The sequence below is a fragment of the Triturus cristatus genome, chromosome 7 (genome assembly GCF_964204655.1).
Source record: "Triturus cristatus chromosome 7, aTriCri1.1, whole genome shotgun sequence".
In the NCBI taxonomy this organism is placed as follows: Eukaryota; Metazoa; Chordata; class Amphibia; order Caudata; family Salamandridae; genus Triturus; species Triturus cristatus.
In genome coordinates, this window is record NC_140590.1 from 1,864,134,215 (window position 1) to 1,864,156,714 (window position 22,500).

Consider the following 22,500-nt stretch of genomic DNA (forward strand, 5'->3'; position numbering starts at 1 on the left):
GAGAGAGAGAGAGAGAGAGATAGAGAGAGATAGAAGAGAGGGAGAGAGAGAGAAGAGAGAGAGAGAAGAGAGGGAGAGAGGGAGAGAGAGAGAAGAGAGAGAGAGAAGAGAGGGAGAGAGGGAGAGAGAGAGAGAGAGAGAGGGAGAGAGGGAGAGAGAGAGAGAGCAGGATAAAGAGAGGGAGGGGGAGGATATCACACGCCACGCTTTTCCTCGCTTACGTGCACGAGCCAGAGGCCTCGCCTAGTTGAGCCATGACCTTGCCTGGCCAGGTGCCTTCCTTGCTCGACAGCATATGCCAGCATGGTGTTAGTATTGCCTCCCATGAGGAACCCATTATCCCTAGTAGCTGCGTTCAATTAGCCCACCACGAACGACAAGTACTCCTGCCACTGCATGGGGTTGGTCTGTGGGGGTTCCGGGGTGCCTTCCGTGAGTGTGTCATGTGCTCCGCCACCAGTGCCTTATGAAGGTCCATTAACCAGGTGCGTGTGCTGGGGGTTGCGCTTGATTTCCAAGGCATGGCAATTCTTCGCTTTGCCAATACCAGAGCCAGATCTAAGAATTTATGGAGGTTTTTTTCCCTGCGGATCGCTTGGTGACACTTAGCAAGAAGTGGAGGGCTTGCGCTGGGATTATAGTGTCTGTGCTTGCCCTAGCATTGTCGCAATCGCACTCTTGTAAGCCCCAAAGCAGGGGCACGCCCAGACCATGTGAAGGAACTTTGCATCCGTACCCGTGCATCAAGTGCATATGTCGAATGATGTAGGCTATATGCGAGCCAGTCTATGCAGCATTAAGTATGTGTGGTGCAGGAAATTAAACTGCGTATATTTCAGTCGGGCATTTGTGGATATGCTTTTGGGGTACCCTATACACTGCGCCCTCTGATTATCACTTATGGTGGTCGATAGCTCGGAGCCCCAGTACTGAGTGAGCTTTGTCGATAAGGGGCTTGAGCCGGGCCTCATGGAGTTATATATTGCCGTTGATATGGCGGATTACCAGCTTGAGTTACTCACACACCATAATACTCTCCTGGGCCCATAAACATTCATACAATAGCTAGTGGTACCGCCAGAGTCAGTTTTGATTTACCTGCAAGATTTTGTTATCTTTACCCAAATCTTACCATTCCAATCTCCTTGAGAATAAATCTCCGCTGGTCAATGAATCTAGTAGCTAGTAGTATAGGAAGAAATAACATTTAAGGTTTTCCCAAATAATCACCGACTCAAAGAGTTTCAAAAGTTTTATCTGATCAATAATTTTGTGAGTCAAAGTTCAAATACATATTAACATCAAGTTTCATTCAGGAAAGAAATCAAATTTAGTTCAAATAAAAGTCACCATAAAATATTGTGATGACAGTACCTGTAAAGGGAGAAAAAAGAGAGCAGGTACAAGGACAGTTTTCTCAGAATTATATTTACCTCGGGTGATAGATGAACCCAACTCCTTGAAAGATGGGCCAGATGGAATCCACCGGGACAGGTGGAAGACAGAGGATCAAGACAGGTTCAGACCGGGAAGGTGACCTCTTCTAAGTTCAACGCCAGCGTCACAGCCCTCTCTGGCACTACTCTCCTCGATTTTCTCTTCCGCAACTCCCCTTCTAGAGATTGGATTATCAATCAGTATTTATGTCTCTCGAACAGGGTCTCTGGCATCTGCAGGGTCTGATACAGCGTCTCAGACAGCGTCTGTAGCATCATCCGTGTCGGGTCTGAGTCTGACAGACGGGATCTCTCACCTAATGCTGCGTGTACTCTAACTAACTTACCTCATTTTAAAGCAGAACTCTGACGGTCAGTACCCGGGGACTTACCGGCTGCTAATTGCTTAATGACATCTGATATTTCGTCCGCTGTAATAGGTGCCTCTAGTGAGTCATAGTGAGGTTTTGTGACCTGCAGAAGCTGCACTGGCCCTAGGAAACGCTGTATACAAGGGAGGTGGTCGGCCGCTGGAGCCTTGTATAGAGTCGTATAGTATCATTGATTGCCGCCGGGGTGTTCAGTAGCACTCCTTCACCATTATATAGTGCAGGAGGTTGGTAGGTATTGTTTTTAAGAGCCAGGCTTTCATTCTACCCACTTTATTGCCTTCTGTGTGTTGATGGGCTAAATAGTGCTTGTAGTCCAGCGCACATAGACTGTCTGAAGCCTCCTTATGTGCGAGCCGCGCCTTGGCCCGCTGAGGAGTCATCAGAGGGTCCACCGGCACCAGGCCTTCACCCCTCTGGATTTCCACCTCTTGTCTGCGCATGTCAGCTATCAAGGCCATGCGAGAACCATATGTTGATTTTATGGCGTGTCCTGTGGTGACTATTTTAAAAGTTTCCCACTCTATTCCCCTGTTGGAGGCCGTGCCCGAGTTCTCCTGGAAATACGCAGTGATAGTCTGGAATATGGCAGAGCGGAATGTTGTGTCCCTAAGCGCAGTGACAGACATAAGCCAAGTCAGTATCCTAGCTCTACGGGCTCCACATGAGAGGTGTAGCTGCAATGGGCTGTGATCTGATAGCGCCGTCACTAAATATTCCGTCTGTGTTACCCTGGCCAGGGCTTCCATGGAGCAATATATTGCATCGATCCGCATATGCAGATCATGTAACGAGGAGTAGTGGGAGTATGTGAGTGATGCAGGGTGCTGACTGTGCCATGCCTCCTTAAGCTGCACATGGTCTGCCCAGTCCCTCAGATGTTTTGAAGTCGGGATGGAATGTGCTCCCAGGAGTGGCTAGCGTGAGCGGTCCAGGTCGAGGTCATATGTGCAATTATAATCCCCCCCCCACAGTACCGGCGCTGTTGGGTCGGATAGCAGAGATGGTGTGAGTGATTGTAGGAACTGCGCTTGCCCAGTGTTCAGGGCATATAGGGAGAGTAGTGCCAGCGGAGTTCCATCTAGCTGGCCTTCCAGAGTCTCAAAGAGTCCCTGGGGGTCTATTCGGGAATGTACCACCTTGAGAGGCGTCCCGGCACCACTCATATAAGGGCGCCCCTAGCATAGCCGGAATACGTGGTGCCTATGACCATGCCCCTCCAACACTTGCACTCTGAGGCCAATGTCTGTGTGGTAAGGTGCATCTCCTGTAGTTATGCAATGGAGACCTTGTGGGAGCTTAGACATTGGTATATTTTGTGCCGTTTAACACACCCTGCTAGTCCCCGCACTTTCCAGGTTAAAAGTGTGTACTTGTTATTAGCCATCTAATCTTTGCAAGCAGAAAAGTGTAACTGCACCTCAGCCTGCCGCCTCCCCATTTAGCTAACCACCCTCCCGACCCCGACCCACAATCGTTCCGCTGTATACCATATCCCTCAATTGCAAACCCCGCTCTACATAGTAGGAGAAATTGATCACATTAACTAATAATAACATTCCCTCAACTCCCACCCAAGGCTGGCTTGCCAACGGGCAAATGGCCACATGCACTGATATGTTGTTAAACTACTTAGTAACACAATCTCGGCTACAGGACGTCCACCAAGGTCCCAGCTGTAATCTTTCCCAAGCACATGCCTGGCGGCCATTTTTTTATCAACATTATGATACCTCATGAGTTAAACCCCCGATTTCGGAGTGAAAAAAAATAATAATAAGAAGAAGAATTACATCCAACCCCCCCATTAATGTCTGGTCATATGACCACTGATTATGCGTGCACTGAAAAAAAAAATTTAGGGAGTCCGCCGAGCTCTCCATTAATACTGGGTCACTGGTTGTCTGTCTCAGGTCTCTGCATGCTGCTAAGCTTCACCCAATGTCGTTCGCCATTTGGGGGGTCATCTCTGGACCTTCTCCTCGTAATTCTGAGCTTTGTGAGTCTGTTAGGGGCAACTGTCGGTTCTGCCCGTCGTCCGAGTCCGATTCAGATCTCGACAGCGCTGTGGCGTTGTTAAGGTGTTCTGCCGTCTTTATGACCTGTGCCCGCTCCCCCGCCACCTGCGTCTTGGTAGGCCACTGTATCTTGCTCTTCTTCCGGCCCCTACGTGCGCCCACTGATTTCCAAGGTGGTTGTGAATCTTTCTGAGAAGTGGTTGGAGGGTGTGCAAGCCTGTTGTGGTCCATCCAGGACCAGGCTTCTTCTGGAGTGGAGCAGAATATATTGGACTTGAACTGAAACGCACACTGAATCTGATTTTCTCTAAGGCACCATTTGACCTCTACGTGGGAGGCTTTAGGGAACTGTACAGCCAGTGTATCGTCTCGGTAGATATTTACTGTTGCCTTCTCAACCTGCCAGGGGCCCTTGGAACTGGTCACTTGGAGGATGTGGTCTCTGTCCCGGTAATTGAACAATCGTGCCACTACTGGTCGCAGCAGGCTTCCTGGACTTGGAGGGCCACCCGGGACCCTGTGTGCCCTTTCTATGGAAAATAATTTTGAGACCCTATCCTGAAGGATTTCGGTGGAGATCCAGTTTTCCAGATCTAGGTCCATGGCTGGTCCCTCTATTCGCTGTGGCAGCCCCACCATGCGGATATTGCTCCTGCATGACTGCCCTTCCTGGTCCTCCAGCCGGTGTGCCAAGTATTCCACCTCTTGCTGCAGGGATTTGAGTTGGTCAGTGGTCTTGGACACAGTGGGGCGCACAGCCGCCAGGGCCAACTCCGACTCCTCCACTCTGGCCTTGAGTTTCTTATGATCCTCTCTTAGGTAGCCCATATCGAGGCATAGAGTGTCTATTTTGGGTCCTAGCGTGGTCTTACTGTCTAGTATCACTGCCATGAGTTCATCGAACCTATGCGATTGATCTGGAGGGGATCTTGCATTAGGGGCACGGAGTTGTGTGGCATTTCCTCCCACTGCTGCAGTCGTCAACGTTTAGGCCTGCTGGGGCTGCGACTTATCCGCTTGTGGCTTTCCCATTGTGTGTTGGGTTCTGATTAGTCCTTTCAACAAAAGGGTATCAGGCTCGTCCCGCACTGCAGTCCTCCTTGAGCCCACTCGTGTCCTCCACCATCACCTCGCAGGAAGTCGTAATACGTTACCCTTGCTCTTTTCTCATGGGGTGCTCAGTAATGCAGGTCCTCCGCTCCAGTGTCCCTTGATGGCGGGGAGGGAAAGCACCCGAGGTGCCTCAGGCCCTGTGGAGGGAGCAGCTCTAGTACCTCCTGTGCATGGTCTTTAGTTCCGTATTTCAAGGTTTATGGGGCCTCACACAGTGGACACAAATCTCCCAGACACTGCTAGGGGTGATTTACAAAAGGGAATCTTTCATTTGGGTAAAATAGAAAAAAAAATAGAAAAGAAAATAAAAATCGATTTTCCACAGCTGGGGTTTGAACCCTTGTCAAAAAGCATTCATAGCCCCTGTAACCTACCACTGTACCATCTATTCTGGATAGATTTTCTCTGCCCCAAAGCCTTTCTGTCTTGGAAAAAGGGTGATGTCCTTCTTCTGTTTCCATGCCGTTTTTCTTTTTACATGCCACAAATCTACACTTGCTGTTCGTTATTTATAAACAAAGAGCCCTTCCTTCCTCTCACCCTGACACTTGGCCCATGCAATTGGTTTTCTTACACAACCATTCCCAAAGTCTCATTCCACAAATTAAGGGATTTCTTTCATAGCAAACCTTGCCCTCTTCCACGTGCCACAGCATGTCACAAATGTCTGACATGCACTGGCTTGACTAAAAAGGCCACAAATCTCCCAGACACTGCTAGGGGTGATTTACAAAGGGACATCTTTCATTTCGGTAAAATAGAAAAATTAGGGAAATATTATAAAAACAAATTTCTCCTGGTGGGGTTTGAACCATTGTAAAAACATATGCTTTTTCCTCAGTAATGACCAGTGCACCATCTATAACCATGATGAAGTATACTACACACAATTGTTTTTACACCACACTTTTTCTTCTTCCCATGTGCCACAGCATGTCACACATTTTTTACATGGATTGGCATGACTTAGGGGGCTCTTGAGAGCCATCGAACAAGATGGCCGTATTGCAGTGAGGCTCTGTTAGCCCAGGACTATAAACCGCCAGAATACTCCTTCCTAAGGTGGCGAAAACTGCCTTTAAACACGTTATGCCCAACGTGACTCACCAGGGTGCTGATGAGACAAGTGCGGACTCGCTGACACCGTCTAAGTGATCACATGCAGCGCATCCCTGTTTTGCGGCCTACGACTGTTCAAGATGGCGGCAAAGATTTGAGCAAACCGGGTCTGCATTGCCTGGCCCTGCTGTACGGAATTGCTGCAGAGAGACCCCAGCTGCACCACTGCCAGGAACCATGAGCTGCCCAACGCGGAGCTACACTACGGGGAGAGGGCCGCCCGCTGAGTGAGATCCGGACCGGCTGAGGTAGGCTTGCGCCAACGCTAAGGCTGAGCCGGGCTGAGCCCACGCTGCTTCTCCTGAGAGACCTTGGGCCTCGGCTGAGGTGATGGGCCGCTCTGATGTGAGTTGCGAGATTGCTGATGCGGCTAGCTCGCCGATCCCCATTCGCACACTCACCTGGGGCCTGAAGGGGTCGAGAGGAGTACACTGTTGAGACACGCTGCTAGAAGGGCGCTGAGGCGGCACATGGAATGGTGATGCCTTGATCCTGGGGTGCAGAGCAGCCTTGCTGCCTTGTAATACTCGGTAAGACAGGCTGAAGTGGACATTACCTGCAAAATCCCAAGCAAGACACGCTGCTTTTTGTGGGCCCGGGCCCTCTTCAGCAAAACAAGAACCAGGGCGGAGGGTGAAGAGTTGGGCCGTGGCAGAGCCAGGGCTCGCCTAAATAACCGAACAAAGGCACAAACTGGCCTGTATAACCGCCCAAAGGCACAAACTGGCGCCTGTTGACCTGAGTGGGATCTGTGCACCCTGAGGGACAAGAGGAGCTAGCTGCTGCATCCTGATCTTCCTGAGAGGCATACCGTGCCCGCCCATACCACGCAGAGGGGAGAATCATGGGTCCAACGGATGGCAAACAGGCCAAACTCCAATTCCCGGCCTGGAAAAGCACTACCAATACCACTGAAGACACAGACTCATTCCGGGAAGAGGAAAGCACAGCATCAACTACCCCACAAGATACAGATATAAAAGAACTTCTCATGATGTGCAAAGCCTCACTTCCATCGAGTCCAAAATGGACGCCATGAATATGAACATGGACTACATCACACAAAGGTTGGAGAAGCATGATGGCCGCATTACCTCTGAGTGCCGTGAACAACTCCAAGAGATGGATAAACTGTTAAAAATTATTGCTGCAAAGACTGAAGACTTGGAGGCGCGTTCACGCAGGAACAACATGCTTATAGTGGGGAACCCGGAGTCTACCGCAACTGGCTGCATGGAGGTCTGTGTAGAATGACTGCTGCTTGGGATCTTTGGCGCGGAGGCAATCTCCAGAGTTCTAGTGGTGGAGAGAACCCATCGCTCACTTGCAGCCAGACCGCCATGGGGCACGCCTCCGCGGCCCATACTGGCACGGAGCTCAATTACAAGGACCACAACACGGTGCTGAGACTAGCAAGGGAAAAGCAAGAACTGGTTTACGAAGGGAACAAACACTCGATCTACCCAGGCTTCAGCACGGCAGCACTAGAAGCACGCAGGAAGTTCCTACCGGTCAAGCGGAAACTCCAGCAAACCAACATACAGTACTTGATGCTCTAGCCCATCAGACTGCAAATCCCCTACCATGGGATGACACACATCTTTAACACCCTGCAACAAGTTTAAGATTTCTTAAAACCTGTTAAGAGACGGTCACCCATAACTCGGGATGGTGATCCCGGCTCCCGACGGACGTCACCTGCTCCTGAAGAAGACTAAGGCCAGGTCATTGTATGGAATTGGTCACCGGCATCACTGATAAGACTATGCATTCTCTATTTCATTGCTAATCTGTTTGAAAATATGCGCCGGCCCTGGGGGGAATGGCCACACACGGACCCTGATGGAGCCAGCATGGGCGGTGCTGCCGGGACTAATGAAATCGCCAAGCAATAATGACATCCCGCGCATCCTCGCTCCTGCGAGGTGCGCTGACAGCCTCTCTGGTGCATTCCCCCAGTGGGAATTCCCTGAATGATGTAGTGTGTTGAAGTTATGTTACTAATTGTCTCAAATGTTAGTATACTGCTTTTACCAGTCTTAGTTTTGTATAAGACACACCTCTTGCACGTTACTAAATTGTCATTAATGAGTCTTTTCTCCTGCAGGTGCCAACATCCATCCTTGCACAATACGGCAGGCAGAACACATAATGGGGGGTTTGGGTTTGGGAGGAATACTGTTTACCTACGGGTTTGGGCTGCCGGTATGGGTGGGGGGGCGGTCTTACTTTTGATACACAGAGCGGTGCTGCACAAATTAATACTGAGCACATACAATTACAATAGCATAGAGAACGATCCATACAAACTCACCATGGCAGAACACATTGACTCCTCCAGTCCCAGAGAGGACAAGACAGATATAGCGGAGCCAAGAGCAGACAAGACCCACGTGTACACTTCCTGAGATGGAACATTTAAGGACTCCAAGATCCTCGCAAACGCAGGCAGATCCTAGGATACTTAGACATACACCAAGTACAGGTGGCTATGTTGCAATAAACACACTTGGACCCTATAGCAGCACCCACCTTTGGAAAGAAATGGGCAGCACACAGCTGCTTCTCCTCCTACTCGACATATGCTAGAGGTACAGCAATCCTCATCAAAGATAGCATAAGATACTGCACAAGATAGATACACTACAAGATACACAGGGCGTTTCATCGTGATGTGGGGCAGATTAGAGGGACACACAGTAACCCTTGTTAGTTGCTACGCCCCCAACATTGATGATGACAGCTACTTTGACAAGGTATGGGGTCGCATATTAGCAATAGGTTCCACTTACATTATATGGGGAGCTGATTTCAACTTAGCTCTAGACTCTCTTTCCGATTGCTCACATGGCACCTCATCCTCACATCCGCAGGCAACCAAACACCTCACAGGCATCATGACAGATCACCAGCTATTTGACCCCTGGAGGTCCCTCCATCCATCATGAGGGGAGGGCACCTTCTAGTCTAGTGTGCACTCCAGCTGGTCCTCAATAGACCTATGGTTGCTGTCGAAGGGACTTAACACTTGGATCCAGGCTGTGACGCACTTGGCGCAAACCTCCCTAGACCATCCCCCCCTGCTCATGAGACTAAAGCCGCCGGACAATGAATCTCCATATTGTTCCTGGCGACTCCAGCCCACAACCTTGCTAGATAGAGCCTTCTGTGAAGAAATACATCAGGAAATTCTTCAATTCTTCCCTCACAATAAAAACAGTGTCTCAACACTTGCATGTGTATGGGAAAGCTTCAAGTCACCAATCGGGGGCTATGTATAGCCAAAAGCAGAAGGATCCTATGTTCCATCAGGGGAACACTAAATAGACTATAAAGAGACTTAAAAAAAACAGAGGAGCTCATAACTTCCGCCCCTAGCCCAAAGAGAAAGGTTCAGCTTAAAGATCTACTAATTGAATATTCCAATGAGGCGGAACATGAATCTAAATTCCAATCTAAATATCATGTGGCCAGATCATTCGGTGAAGGCAGGCATCCCGACAGGACTCTGTCCGAGGCAACCAGACCCCTTAGATTTGCTAATCAGATTTCGTAAATAATAGAGGAGGACGGCACTACGCATATCGAATGGCAGGAGATCCTTAATAATTTGACTGCCGACTATGCAAAACTCGCACGCATAGAAAAGTACCTCCAGATATAGCGTGCTACTTAGAGGACACTGCTCTTGGGTGGACCAACGACTCTCGCAGAGAGTTTCTGTCTGCCGATATATAGAGGAGGACGAAATCCGGGCTGCTATAATGGGCCTGCATTCCGTCAAGGCCCTGGGACCCGATGGGCTACCGGTGGACTTTTATAAATGTTACATAGACAAGCTAGCCCCCTTCCTTAAGCAGGTCTTCAAGGAGGCCAGAGAGATTGGGACTCTTCCCATGACATTGCGGCAAGCCATGATCACATCAGTGCTCAAACCAGGCAGAAAGGCCAGCAGCTTTGAGGCCTACAGACCCCTGTCACTCATCAACTGTGACATCAAGATCCTAGCTAAAGTCGTCACAAATAGGTTGACATTGCTGATGGAGGGCCTGGTCCTCCCAGACCAGGCAGGTTTCATACCTGGCAGTGCCACCTCCCATAATCTGCGCACAACATTCGCATTACTACACGACATTGACCCGGAGATCAGCGCAGCAGATATCTGCTTCGATGCCATTAAAGCCTTTGATTCACTGGAATGGGATAACATGTTCACAATATTGGGTAGAATGGACCTTCCCCAGCCATTCCTGGCATGGATAAAGCTGCTGTATGGCTGGTCTAAGGCCATTATACAGATTAACGTTCTATACTCCAATCCATTCCCCATTATGCGAGGCACACGCCAGGGCTACACTCTGTCCCATTTGCTTTTTGCTCTCGCCATCGAACCCCTCGCGACCAAGGTACGGCAACATCATAGAGAGCATGCTATACCATACCCCTCACGTCAGATACTAATATCATTATATGCCGACGATGTCACCCTTTATTTACGGGACCCATAGATTAGCCTCAAACCGATCCTAAGAGCGTTCATCAGATTTAGTTTCCTCTTCGGGATAGGTATCAACTGGAGTAAATCGCAGATTTTTCTCGCTCACGCCCAGCACTGTTCAGTTCCCATTGAAATGGTGTGAAATGGAAATAAAATATCTAGGCGTGATAATAACAAGAAATAAATAAGAAACGCTTTGCGCAAACTGTGGCACTGTGCTTGAAACCATCACTAACTGGGTGTCTCGATGGATCACGATGCCATTCTCATTGGCTGGCAGATTGGCCTTGATGAAAATGATCCTATTACCTAAATTATTGTATATATTCAATAATATACCCTTTAACCCGGGACACCTCTTCTTTGACATCCTCCGATCAATACTCATCAGACTAGCATGGGGCGAGAAGCAACCCCGAGTGGGATGGCGGACGGACCATGACGCAACCATGCCTCAATGGGGGTTTTGAGGCCCCAGATATGGAGCTATATGTTCTGGCTGCTCAAGCCCACTACACAATATATTGGCTCCATCTGCCACCCTTTATGACACACCTGGCCATCGAGCAGGGATATATGGCTCCTATGCCCACAACCTACTTTTTGGGAACACGCGTCCCTCGAGTAGCCTATCACACAGTAACCTGCACTAACCAAGCCTGGGATCGCCTAGCTAAAATAGGGGGCTGTATGCCACGAGATGCTCCGTAGGAGAGACCTAAACTGCTGGGGCGACCTTTACCGGGGGGTGCGTACGGGGTAAGGCAGGAGTTAATGACTGGAGATAATGTCACTCCATTGGAGATATTTCTTTGCATAAGACTGAAACACAAACTTAGGGCCAATGTCCTGGGATTCCCTCAGGAATCCCCAACTCTATAAACACTACACACCCTATTCAAAGTGGCTGGATAGGAGCACGCGATTTCCTGCATATACCGGGCCGCACTGCTCGAGATGACACAGCCAAAACACGGGGTCAGGGAGGCATGGGATCATGAGCTGGAGCTGTCCTTGATGGACGGGCGGTGGATATATTGCTGCACACAGACATAAGCTATTACAGCAAGCAGTTGCATACGAATCATACACTTCAAATACTTGCATCAAACTTTCTATACACCCACGTGGCTCTACAAATACAAATTGAGAACTGACGACCTATGTGAGAGATGTCGTCATGCGGGGGCCGGCTTCTTACACCTTGCCTGGCAGTGTTGCGAAGTTCATGGGTATTTGCATGAGGTGATCGCTGCTCTGTCCCAAACGATAGACACCCCTCTTGCCGTGTTCCCCCTACTAGCACTTCTGGGCTACAAAGCTGAAGTACAAACATCATACAGAAAATTTGTAGCAATGAATCTGTTGCTGGCCAAATGGAGGGTGTCGTGCAGTTGGGGCAGAGGGCGGATCCCCAAATTTAAGGAATGGCAAGCAGGTCTTATTTATTGTAAGGATCAGTTAATGAACTATGCGGAACTCCTGCCAGCCTTGTCTCGCCCAAGAGACATCTGGGAGCCTCTGGTGGATTATCTGAGGGAACACTCGATCTGAACCTGTGTGCTTTGGGTTTGGGTACATGAACTGGACATTCAGCTGGGGGTCCTGCGGGTGGGGAGGAACGCACGATAAGTGTATTTCATTTGTCTGTCTATGTCTCCTTAGGAACACATGTAAAAAAAAATGGATTGGCATAAGTTAATAGGCCACAAATTTTTCTGACATTGCTCGGGAGTGTTTACAAAGACATTCACTTTCACATCAGGAAAGTAATTAGGAATTTAAAAAATAGATGAGAGGTTAGGACCCTGGTCAAAAAGCATAACGGCAAACTGAGGGCCCTTTTGATAAAATAGAGAGAGAGTAACAAGGGGAAATGACACAAGAAGGACAAAACAAAACTCAGATCTTCCTCGGAGGGTCAAAACGTTTCATTATAAATTGGATTTTACATAAATGTAGCAGTTTAATAATTATTACATTCTGGCAAAATGTACTTGAACAGACTGCAGTATCTTGTGAGTTAATAGTGACGGAACCCTTTTGGGTCCTGATTGTCTCCCTAGAAACGTGAATGTACTCGTGCCCCTGGCTCCTGGCTGATCTATAGTTCCCTTTCTGAGGTAAAGGGAGGAAAAACAATGCACGGGAGACTTAGGTTTCGGGGACTTTTGGAGCCTTTTATTTTTAATCCAAAAAGAGAGTGGGGGGAAGGTTTCGGCTCTTGGTATTGATACTTGGTATTGTTATTCCGTAGGCCCAGGGTGAGCTCGGCGTTTTTCGGATTGGAGAAACAACATAAGAAAGCCCTGCTGCCAGACAACAAGTGGGGTTCTTTCCTTAAATGTCTCTTGTGAAAGTTTCTGGGTCAGTAGATCTCTCGCTCTCTACTCTGGGTCCTTTGCTGTGGAGTCGCCCCGGGTCTGGTCAGCTTCTGGGTTCTGGGTGTCCGTCTCCTCAATCAGGGAAGCAAAGAAAGACTAAACAAGAGTACCAGGGCTCTCTCCCTCGGACAGAAGGGTCAACAGGGATTTGTGCTTCCGCCACCGGGTCCTAGCTGTGAGGTGTCTAAGTGAGGGAAGGCAGTATTGTGTTTTAGTGTGTCGTGACCCGTATTCCCTCCCACCAACCCAGAAACCAAAAAGAACCCGGCACTTGCCTGAACCCACGACCCTCCTGGGCCGTGGGGAGGGGAGCCTCAGCCTCCGCTTCCCTTGCTGGAGTACCGGACTCGAGGGCGCTGCTCCTAGAGCAGTAGTCTTTTCCGTGCTCCTCTTCCGATTCCGGCAGTCTCTCGACAACACCATAGCCATGACACTAAGGTTCCCATTACGATATGGCTCGGATGGCGAGCCACATCATAATGGGCCACTTGGATTCCTTCCCAACCGCCTCATTTTGATGGAGGTGGTCGGAATGGAACCAGACCGGTCATTCCGGCTGGCTTCCGACTGGCTTGGAGAGCAGCATGCAATCTCAAGGTTGGCTCTTTTCCCCCTTGAGATTATGATCATGGTTTCTGACATGGTTTCCATGCTGGTCTGTCGGAGATGGAAACCATGTTGTAAAGCGTGTTCGGGGACCCCGGCATGGCCCATTTTGGTGCACGGCCTCCCGTTTGAGGCTGCGAGGATCTCTTGAGGTGCATACCAGGGGTGCAGGGATGAACTACACCTTTCATTTTACTACGGGAACATGCATTACGGCTGGTTTACGGACAAAATGCATGCTCCCATAGTAAAATATAGGAATGAGACAGAACAGTGTTTGGTCGCATCCTAATGGGGCGGTCGGGCCGACGACTGGGTGTCGGTCCCATAACTGAGTCAGTGTCAGGCGGAAGTGATAACGCCCAACATTCTCATGAGCCCCTATATCTTTTTGGAGTTTGGTGGGTGGCCGTCAAAAACAATGTCCGCTGTTCACAATGCTTTTTGTACTTTCATAGGACCCATTGTGACAGCTGTTCCTCTAAAGGTACAGAGAAGAGATCATTGCTGGGCTGGAGGTTAACTCTAAATCTGGTGTGCTGTAGTTCATCATAGTGGCGTATGTAATTTCTTCCACCACCCTGACTGACAGACTACCGCCTATCAAACTATGCATTGGGCCCTTAAAGCTCAAAGATCTTTCACTAGTCCTGTTCTGACATTATGCGACATTTTAGTTACATTTGTTCTGTAATGAAAGACACAGTCATCAAATGAATACAATGGGACCTTTTCAGACAGGATACAACCAATATTCTCTATGCTCCCGGACTAATACTTCATTCTAGGTGTAAACCCTGAACTTTGAAGAACTTGTAATGTGCGCTTGCATAAAGTTTTGGAGCTTTTCTCTTCCTTGTTGTTTTGCAGAAGAGTTTAAAGTTGCTATGTGCTGGTGTGTGTAGGCAGGATTTAGGACAGCCTATAATAAACTTTCACAAACTCTGAGATTGTTGACAACTCTGAAAATTCCACAGTTGCATAGCAGGGTGAGAGAATGTAGTGTAAATAAGAACCACATAGAGTACCTGTAAGACAATGAATTACTACTTTTGAGTTTGTAATGGGTCAGCAAAGTAATAAAGTCACAAACATTTTTGGTTCAAGCTAAGGTTTCAGTAATTTAAACCTAAACTAATCCCCTGGTAGATATAGCACGAAGCAAACAATGTCAAATTGAATTTGCAGGAAAGTGCATGCAGAAAGTGCCCCCATGCATGCATCCCATGGCCCTGGGGGAACCGGGGGCCCTGTAACACCCACCAAGTTGCCTCACCGCCACCCTTTATATGGGGGGGCTCACCGCCGTGAAAACGTTGGATGTGAGGAAACTAGTAATATGCTCGTCGGTGCTGTAGAGGTACTGTCAGCTTATTGTGGTACTCAGACCACCGATCCACCACCAGGGATCGCAGATCTCTGGTGGTTGTGGCGGTCCTATGGCGGTCTCACTGCCATCCTTGTAATACGGCAGTCCAACCACGGGTGTGGCGGTTACTGCACTGCCACCATGGGTTTGACGGTCCATCTAACCACCAAACTCATAATCTGGCAATACGTCTCTTTTCTCAGAGGTCAGTATCCTCCATCAGGACAAGGCTAAAGGTTCTATCTGATGATGAGGTCCTCCAGCCTGGATACCTTCTCATAGAGGACCAGCAGAAACAGATTTCCTGCTGCAGAGAAGTTCCTTGCACGAGAAACCTTTTTCTTTAACCCAGTGAAGCTGCACTCTTGTGGGATTGGCTCAGATGGGTGCTCTCAGTTCTCCTATGGCTGGAAGTTCAAAACCATTCTATGTCCCAACTTTTCAGAGATTGCAGCAGAAGTCCAGTTAGCTACACCCAAGTGTCCCACAACCTCAGGGACAGCACTTAGAAGTTTAGGCTCAGACCTACTAACATTTTTCATTGTGGTTGTGCCACTTTTTAGAGCAGCCACAATTCAAAATGATATTTGAGATTTAGAAAGCCACTCAAGGACCAATTTGTGTCACCTTGCATGGCTCTGTAAAAAAACAAAAAGTGAATCACGTTGGTTACACTGTGTCGGGTTGACGTTAAATGGGTGGACCATGAGCATTGACATACACCCACCCTTGTACTGTAATGCATTCATGATTTACTGAAGGTAGTAACCCTGAGTTAATGTGAAAATCGTGCACCTACCTGTGAGAGCAGTAACAGGGAGAAATAGCTTAATTTTGCTTTTTTACTTCCTCTTTGCATCTGTGCTTTATTCTGCAGATCTCATATTCAATCAATCAATCAAACAGGAATTTTTGATGCGTGCTACTCACACGTGCACGGGGGAGAAATATGCAGCTACGTCTTACCCAAAGATCCAGGTCTTGAGGCTCTTCCTGAAGGCAAGCAGAATGAGGGAACGTCTGATGCTGAGCGGGAGTTCGTTACAGGTCTTTGCCATGATGTAGGAGCAGGCTCTCCCACCCGTTCTGGCTCTGCTGATGCAAGGGGTTTCAGCACGGGCAAGGTCTGCAAAGCGGTGGTTTCTCTTGGGTGCGTAGAACGAGACTCTTTCGTAGAGGTACTGAGATCCGGTGTTATGGAGGGATTTTTAGGCATGAGCGAGTAGCTTGAAGGTCACTCTGTTCTTGACAGGGAGCCAGTGGAGGTTTCGTAGGTGCTGGGTGATGTGGCCTTGTCGTGGGATGACGGGGACGAGTCTGGCAGGGGTGTTCTGGATGGTCTGGAGTTTTCGGAGCAGGGCTTTGTTGATTCTGGTGTAGAGGGCGTTCCCATAGTCTAGTCTGCTGGTTATGAGTGCATGAGTGGGTGACGGTCTTCCTGGATTCGGGGGGATCCATTTGAAGGTCTTACGGAGGATGCGGAGGGTGTTGAAACACGTGGGGGTGATGGCTTTGACCTGTCCAGTCATGGTGAGGGATGAGTCGAGTATGATGCTGAGGTTGTGGGCATTGTCCATATGTATGGCGGGTTGCCGAGGGCGGTGGGCCACCAGGTGTTGTCCCATGTGGAGGGGGTGGGTACGAGGACTTCTGTCTTCTCTTAATTGAGCTTTAGGCAGCTGCTGCTCATCCAGGAAGCGGCGTCTTTCATTCCTTCCTGGAAGCTTAGTCTAGCGGTGTGGGGTTCCATTGTGAGGGAGAGGATGAGTTGGGTGTCGTCGGCATAGGATACTATGCTGAGTCCGTGCTGCCTGACAATGGCAATCTAGGGGGGCCATGTAGATGTTGAAAAGCGTGGGGCTGAGCGAAGATACTTGGGGTACTCCACAGCTGATCTCTGTGGGTTTGGAGAGTAATAGCGGGAATTTGATTCTTTGGGTTCGGCCGGTGAGAAAAGAGCAGATCCAGTCGAGGGCAGTTCCCTCTATGCCAGCATTGTGGAGTCTGGTGGTGAGTGTGAGGTGGGAGACGGTGTTGAAAGTTGCGGAGTGGTCAAATAGGATGAAGGCCGCCATGTGGCCCTTGTCGGGGAGAGTACGGATGCGTACACTTCTCCTTCTCTAAACCCACTGCACACAAACCTACACCACGCCCCCAAGCAAGAATTGGAGCAAGGTCACCGAAGAACACCTCAACTCCACCCTCAACCACGTGCCCCCTCCCCCTACAACCAAAGTCAACTCTGCAGCTCACAAACTCCAGAAATGGATCACCGACTGCACAGACAGGCTCGCTCCCCTAAGTAACTCCAACAAACAGTGCCCACGAAGGCCACCTGGTTCACCTACGACCATTTGAAAATCCAGAAGCACCTGCAGACGTCTCGTGAAAGTTTGGAGAAACACCAAAACCCTGGAAACATGGACCAGCTTAAAGAACGCCATGACCGAATACCACCAACGCATCAGATCCACGAAAAGGAACTTCATCCAGGACAAGATCCTCGCCAACACCAGCAACTCCAATGAGCTCTTCAACATCATACAGGAATTCACCAAACCCCCTAGCGAAGCCTCAGACGTCACGCCCTCGCAAGATTGTTCCCCAGGATGAGCACCTCCATTGTAGGATCATTCAGCCTGAAAGCTTTGCTGGACATCCACAAGGAGATGTTACACAGACCATGTTTAAGTGAAGAAGGATCTTGATGTTGAGCAGATGATAAAGAAAAAATAATCTGCGTATCGTCAACGTATAAAAAGATGGTCAACCTAGATTTTTCCACAATGTCTGCCAATGGGCGAACGTAAAGATTAAAAAGTGGAGGACTCAGGATCGAACCCTGCGGAACTCCAGATGTCAAGGCAACAGAGTTAGATTTCACGGTGTGAGAAAAGACTTGAAAGGAGCGATCCTCCAAAAAAGAAATCAGCCACTGCAAGGCTACACCTACAATAGCAGAGCTTACGAGGCACTACACCAGAATGGAATGGGATACCGTATCAAAAGCAGCGCTCAAATCCAAAAGGATGAGCGCTGCTTAGCCCCCACAATCAAGCTGCTGCCTAAGGTCCTCCATGACCCCCAACAGAGCTGATTCGGTACTGTGACCAGGACGAAAGCCAGACTGAGATGGATGAAATAGCTTATGTTTCGCCAAATGTGCAGAAAGTTGAGAGTTAATGTGTTTTTCCAATATTTAGAAAAGGTGGAGAGAAGAGATATAGGCCTGTAGTTAGACCAGCAGAGGGGATCTAAACCAGTCTTTTTCAACAGTGGAAGCACCAGAGTGTGCTTCCAACTGCGAGGCAACTGGCCCAGATTTAGGGATGAATTGAGAAGCTGAGCAATCACATCAAGTGAAGGCTCATCCAGGCATCTGAGCTTGGAAGGAGGGAGAGGATCAAGTGGGGAGCCAGACTTGATGTTTCCAATTAGATTTATCAATCAATTGGGAGCCAAGCCTTAACTTGACAAGATTCATCAGATGCAAAATCAGGGGGAACAGTCACAACATGGTCAGAAAGTTGAGTAGTGGGAAAGATGAAGTTGTCATGAGAAGAGGAATCCAACTCAAGCTCACGATGAATAGTCACAACTTTATTATGAAAAAACTGTGCGAGTTCATTGCAATGGTGTAATGGAAGAGGGATGGCAAGAACATATTGGATGCAGAAAGTTCGGACACAACTTTAAATCAGGTTTTCTGACAATTATGGGCGGATGTAATGTTATCCGTATAGAAGCACGAGCAGATCTGCAAAGAGCATGATATCTTTTTTTGGGCTTCCAGATAAGTGGCTTTGGCCTCTGGCGCATAATGCTTTCTCCACAGTCTCTCCTAAACTTTACATTGTTTTATTCCAGCTCTAAGGGAGTCAGTAAACCACGGAGCGGGGGGAAGCACTCTAGATTAGGATTTAGTAGAAAGGGGAAGAATGGAATCGATTGCCTCAGACAACCAATGATCGACAAGTAGCTTGTCCTAGTCCAGTTGAGAGGAAATGGAAGGAACAGTCTGCCAAAGCAGCTCATTTAGTGCCTTCAAATCAAGTAGAGACCAGTTCTGAGTTTTCTTTGGCAAGGCGGGAGGGCGAGGCGAATAAGCCAAGGAGAAATCAATAAAGAAAGGAATGGCAAGGTGATCAGACCAGCCTAGCTGAATGGGAGGAGCAGTGGACACAGTAGGAAAATTTAAAAAAATAGGGTCCAAAAGATGACCTCCCTCATGGGAAGGTGAGGAATTGATGAGTGAAAGATTCAGGGTCAACAGATTGTCCAAAAGAGTTCGAGCAGATTTATTACTAGGATCATCAAATTGAAAATTCAAGTCCCCAAGCACAGAAAATGTGCCACACGAAGAACAAGAGGGGCAAGTGATTAGGTCAACAGGGAACCCCACTTTTTAGATGGACCAGGGGGACGGTAAATGAGGGCACCAGAAAAGGTAAGAATTGTGGAGAATGGGATAGAGAAAAGTAGGGCTTCACAGTTGGGAATCGTGAGTGCCTCAATTTTGCAGTTATAGATTATTTTTTAAATAATTGCAATTCCTCCACCAGTTTTCAGAGGTCTATTTATACCTAATAGAGCAAAATTCTGTGGTAGTGCCACAATCACATCTGGTATGGACCTGTTGTGGAGCCAGGTCTGTGTTAAAAAACCACACCTGGATCCATGTCAACTAGGAAGTGAAATGGGTGCAACTGGTGTTTGGGAAGGGAGCGACAATTGAGACTAAAACTGCGGAAAACCCTAGATGAATGTGAGCCTGAATTGTCAACTCTGGAAAGGTGGGAAGTCTCTCCTTCGAAAGAAGGGTGGGGGCCAGGCCGGGAATAAGTGGGGAAGATATTATCAAATAAACAATGAGAGCAGAACTGATGCTGGCATCAGGGGCAAGAACCTGACAAACATCATTAGGGTGAGTTTTAAACTCCTAAGATCTTGAGAGAAGAAAGTGAGTGGAGGCTGCAAGCAAAAATGAGCAGGGATTCTGGCCCCTGGTCCAGGCCGGACGCAGACGGGTGCATACGGGCTGGAAAAACCCGGAAATGCTGTGAAACGCGAGTCTGGCTGGTTCGGGAATGCCCTCCACCCAATCGGCACACAGCCGTGGCGAAACGGGGCGGAACCAGGAACAAAGAGAAATTCCCCAGCGTGTGGAGGTGAGAGCCCATCAAGTAAAAATACAAAAGTAAATGGTAATTAGCCACCAGTTAAAAAGACAACGTCATAAAATCGAACAATGGGATAGCGTACAGCAACAGCGCAACTGACCTCACTCATGTTATTGGATGCAAGATCCTTTAGGCAAAATACAGGAACTAAGAAGCTGCTTGGTTGTTATCCAGGGTTCTAGACTGACCAGTAGAATGTTTCAAATGCACTTTTCTTACATAATTGAAAATATTTAGCAATCCTATTATAGAGAACACACAGAGAAAAATGAATAGCTATTTTGTGGCTAACAGTCTTTAAAAGTAAAAGTGTTTTGAGGCATGCAAAATACATATGAAATTGTGGCAGAAGCTATACAGAAAGAGTTTGCGAGAAACATATTTATGGGACTGGTCTCAGAATGAAAGAGAAGGAGGGTTATTTATTTATAAAGCATGAAAAGCAAGTGTGGATGAAATTTTTTATAGCCAACGCATCAAGAATTCTGTTAAGGACACGGAGGTGAGGAATATGCTTCTCATTTCTTTATTACTAATTTCAGCAGCCAATGTCAATAAAGTAAAACACAAACTACATTATCCATGTTTCCCTGTACCTCCCATGTCACATGCTCCAATCATATATGAGCTACCCATGAAGTCACCATTTTGTGCCCTCTTTCTTTGTTAGATTAGTCCATAAGAACAGAATATTCCAAAGGGAAACAGGGTAAAAGTCACCAAAGATCCATACAGCCCAACGTGGACTCAAAACTTCCAGTTGATCCAACAGGGATGTATAGCCTCAACCACAGCCCGTGACTGAACTCTGCAATGGGATTCAAATTGCAGCGAGTCAACACGCCATATGTAACTCCTCTCAAGGGAAAGACTTCCAAAGCAGAGTGCACCTCACAGCTGTTCTGGGAGTTTCCTGAAATAGAAAGAGATCCCCAAAGTAAAATCTGGCATCATCAATATAAAGAATAGACTATTGCCAAAAATCACCAGGTGGGAGAAATAAGACAGAAACAACTACATTTTGTATCAACATTAGCTATAACAATACACTTTTAACAATTGAATTATAGTTCAAAATCAATTGCATCTAAAGGGTGAGCCACGCCTCCGTGTACTTAATAGAATTGGAAATTCTTGATGCGTCATCTAGACACAATTTCATTCTATGTCAGGACCGGAGGCTCCGATTATGCTAGTTTAAAGTCGTGTTACCACCACAGATGCCACATCTACAATAGGTTTATAATAGTATTTCTTACACATAGACTCAGAGATCCAGTCTGCCGCTCTTATGATGTCTTCTACATGAGAGCCGAGAGCATATGATTTGGATGCCATGGCTCCTCTGGCAGAATGCGCCACAAAGACAGAAATGTTGACGCCTGCTTCTGCCAGTAGTCATTTCATCCACCTGGCTCAGGTAGCTGCAAACACAGTTTTTTTAGGGTTTTTGTAAGGCAATAAGTAGTTGTCCTCCAGCCTCCTATCTCATATCACAAGTAGCGATTTCATAATCCTTTAAGTATTGCACCACACTTAATTTACTGCTGTTTGAGAAACTTGGATAGGTTACCAACATGGAAATAGATTTGGTGCGGCGTGTGATAGTACAGGAAATGCCATCTGGAGAGAATACTATATCTGATAGATCCAATACTCGTAAGTCCAATACCCTTTTATGGGAAATCAGACATAATAACATTGTGAGCTTGGCCCGAAAGCTGTTTGCACGACAAGTATTTGTTTGCAGGCCATTGCTCCAAGAATTTGAGAACAACATTCACGTCCCAAATAGGTGTATACTTGGGTCTCGGAGGGTTGACCATACGGATAACTTTCATCCATTTGCAGACTAGAGGGTATTCATCTAATAGTTTACCCTCTACTGGGAGGTGTCCTGTGGAGATTGCTGATCTGAAGTGATGAACTGTTTGGTATGCTAAACCTGAAGATGCTAGTTCTGATAGAAATGTTATTACTATACAATGTTGTGCCCCCACGGGATCAACACTCCATGTGTTGCACCAAGCACACTATCTCCTCCGAGCTAAAGAATATCTTATATGGGTGTTATCTGGCCAGGCCTGCCTGATGAAGGATGCAGCTTGTTGTGAAATGCCTTGGGCATGCAATTTTTGCCTGAAACCATCCAAGCCACCAGCTCGAGTTGACCTGGTAGATTCAATGGGTGAGGAATACCTTCCGGGTCTAGGAGGAGATACGACTGAACTGGGAGCAGAACTGGAGGCGCACTCGCTAGAGTTAGAGCTACTGAGAACCAAGGTTGCGCTCTCCAGTAAGGTGTTACCAAAATGAATTCTGCTCCTTGTCAACTGATCTGTGACAGGACACAGCGAATCATCAGGAATGGGGGAAAGGCATAGCCTC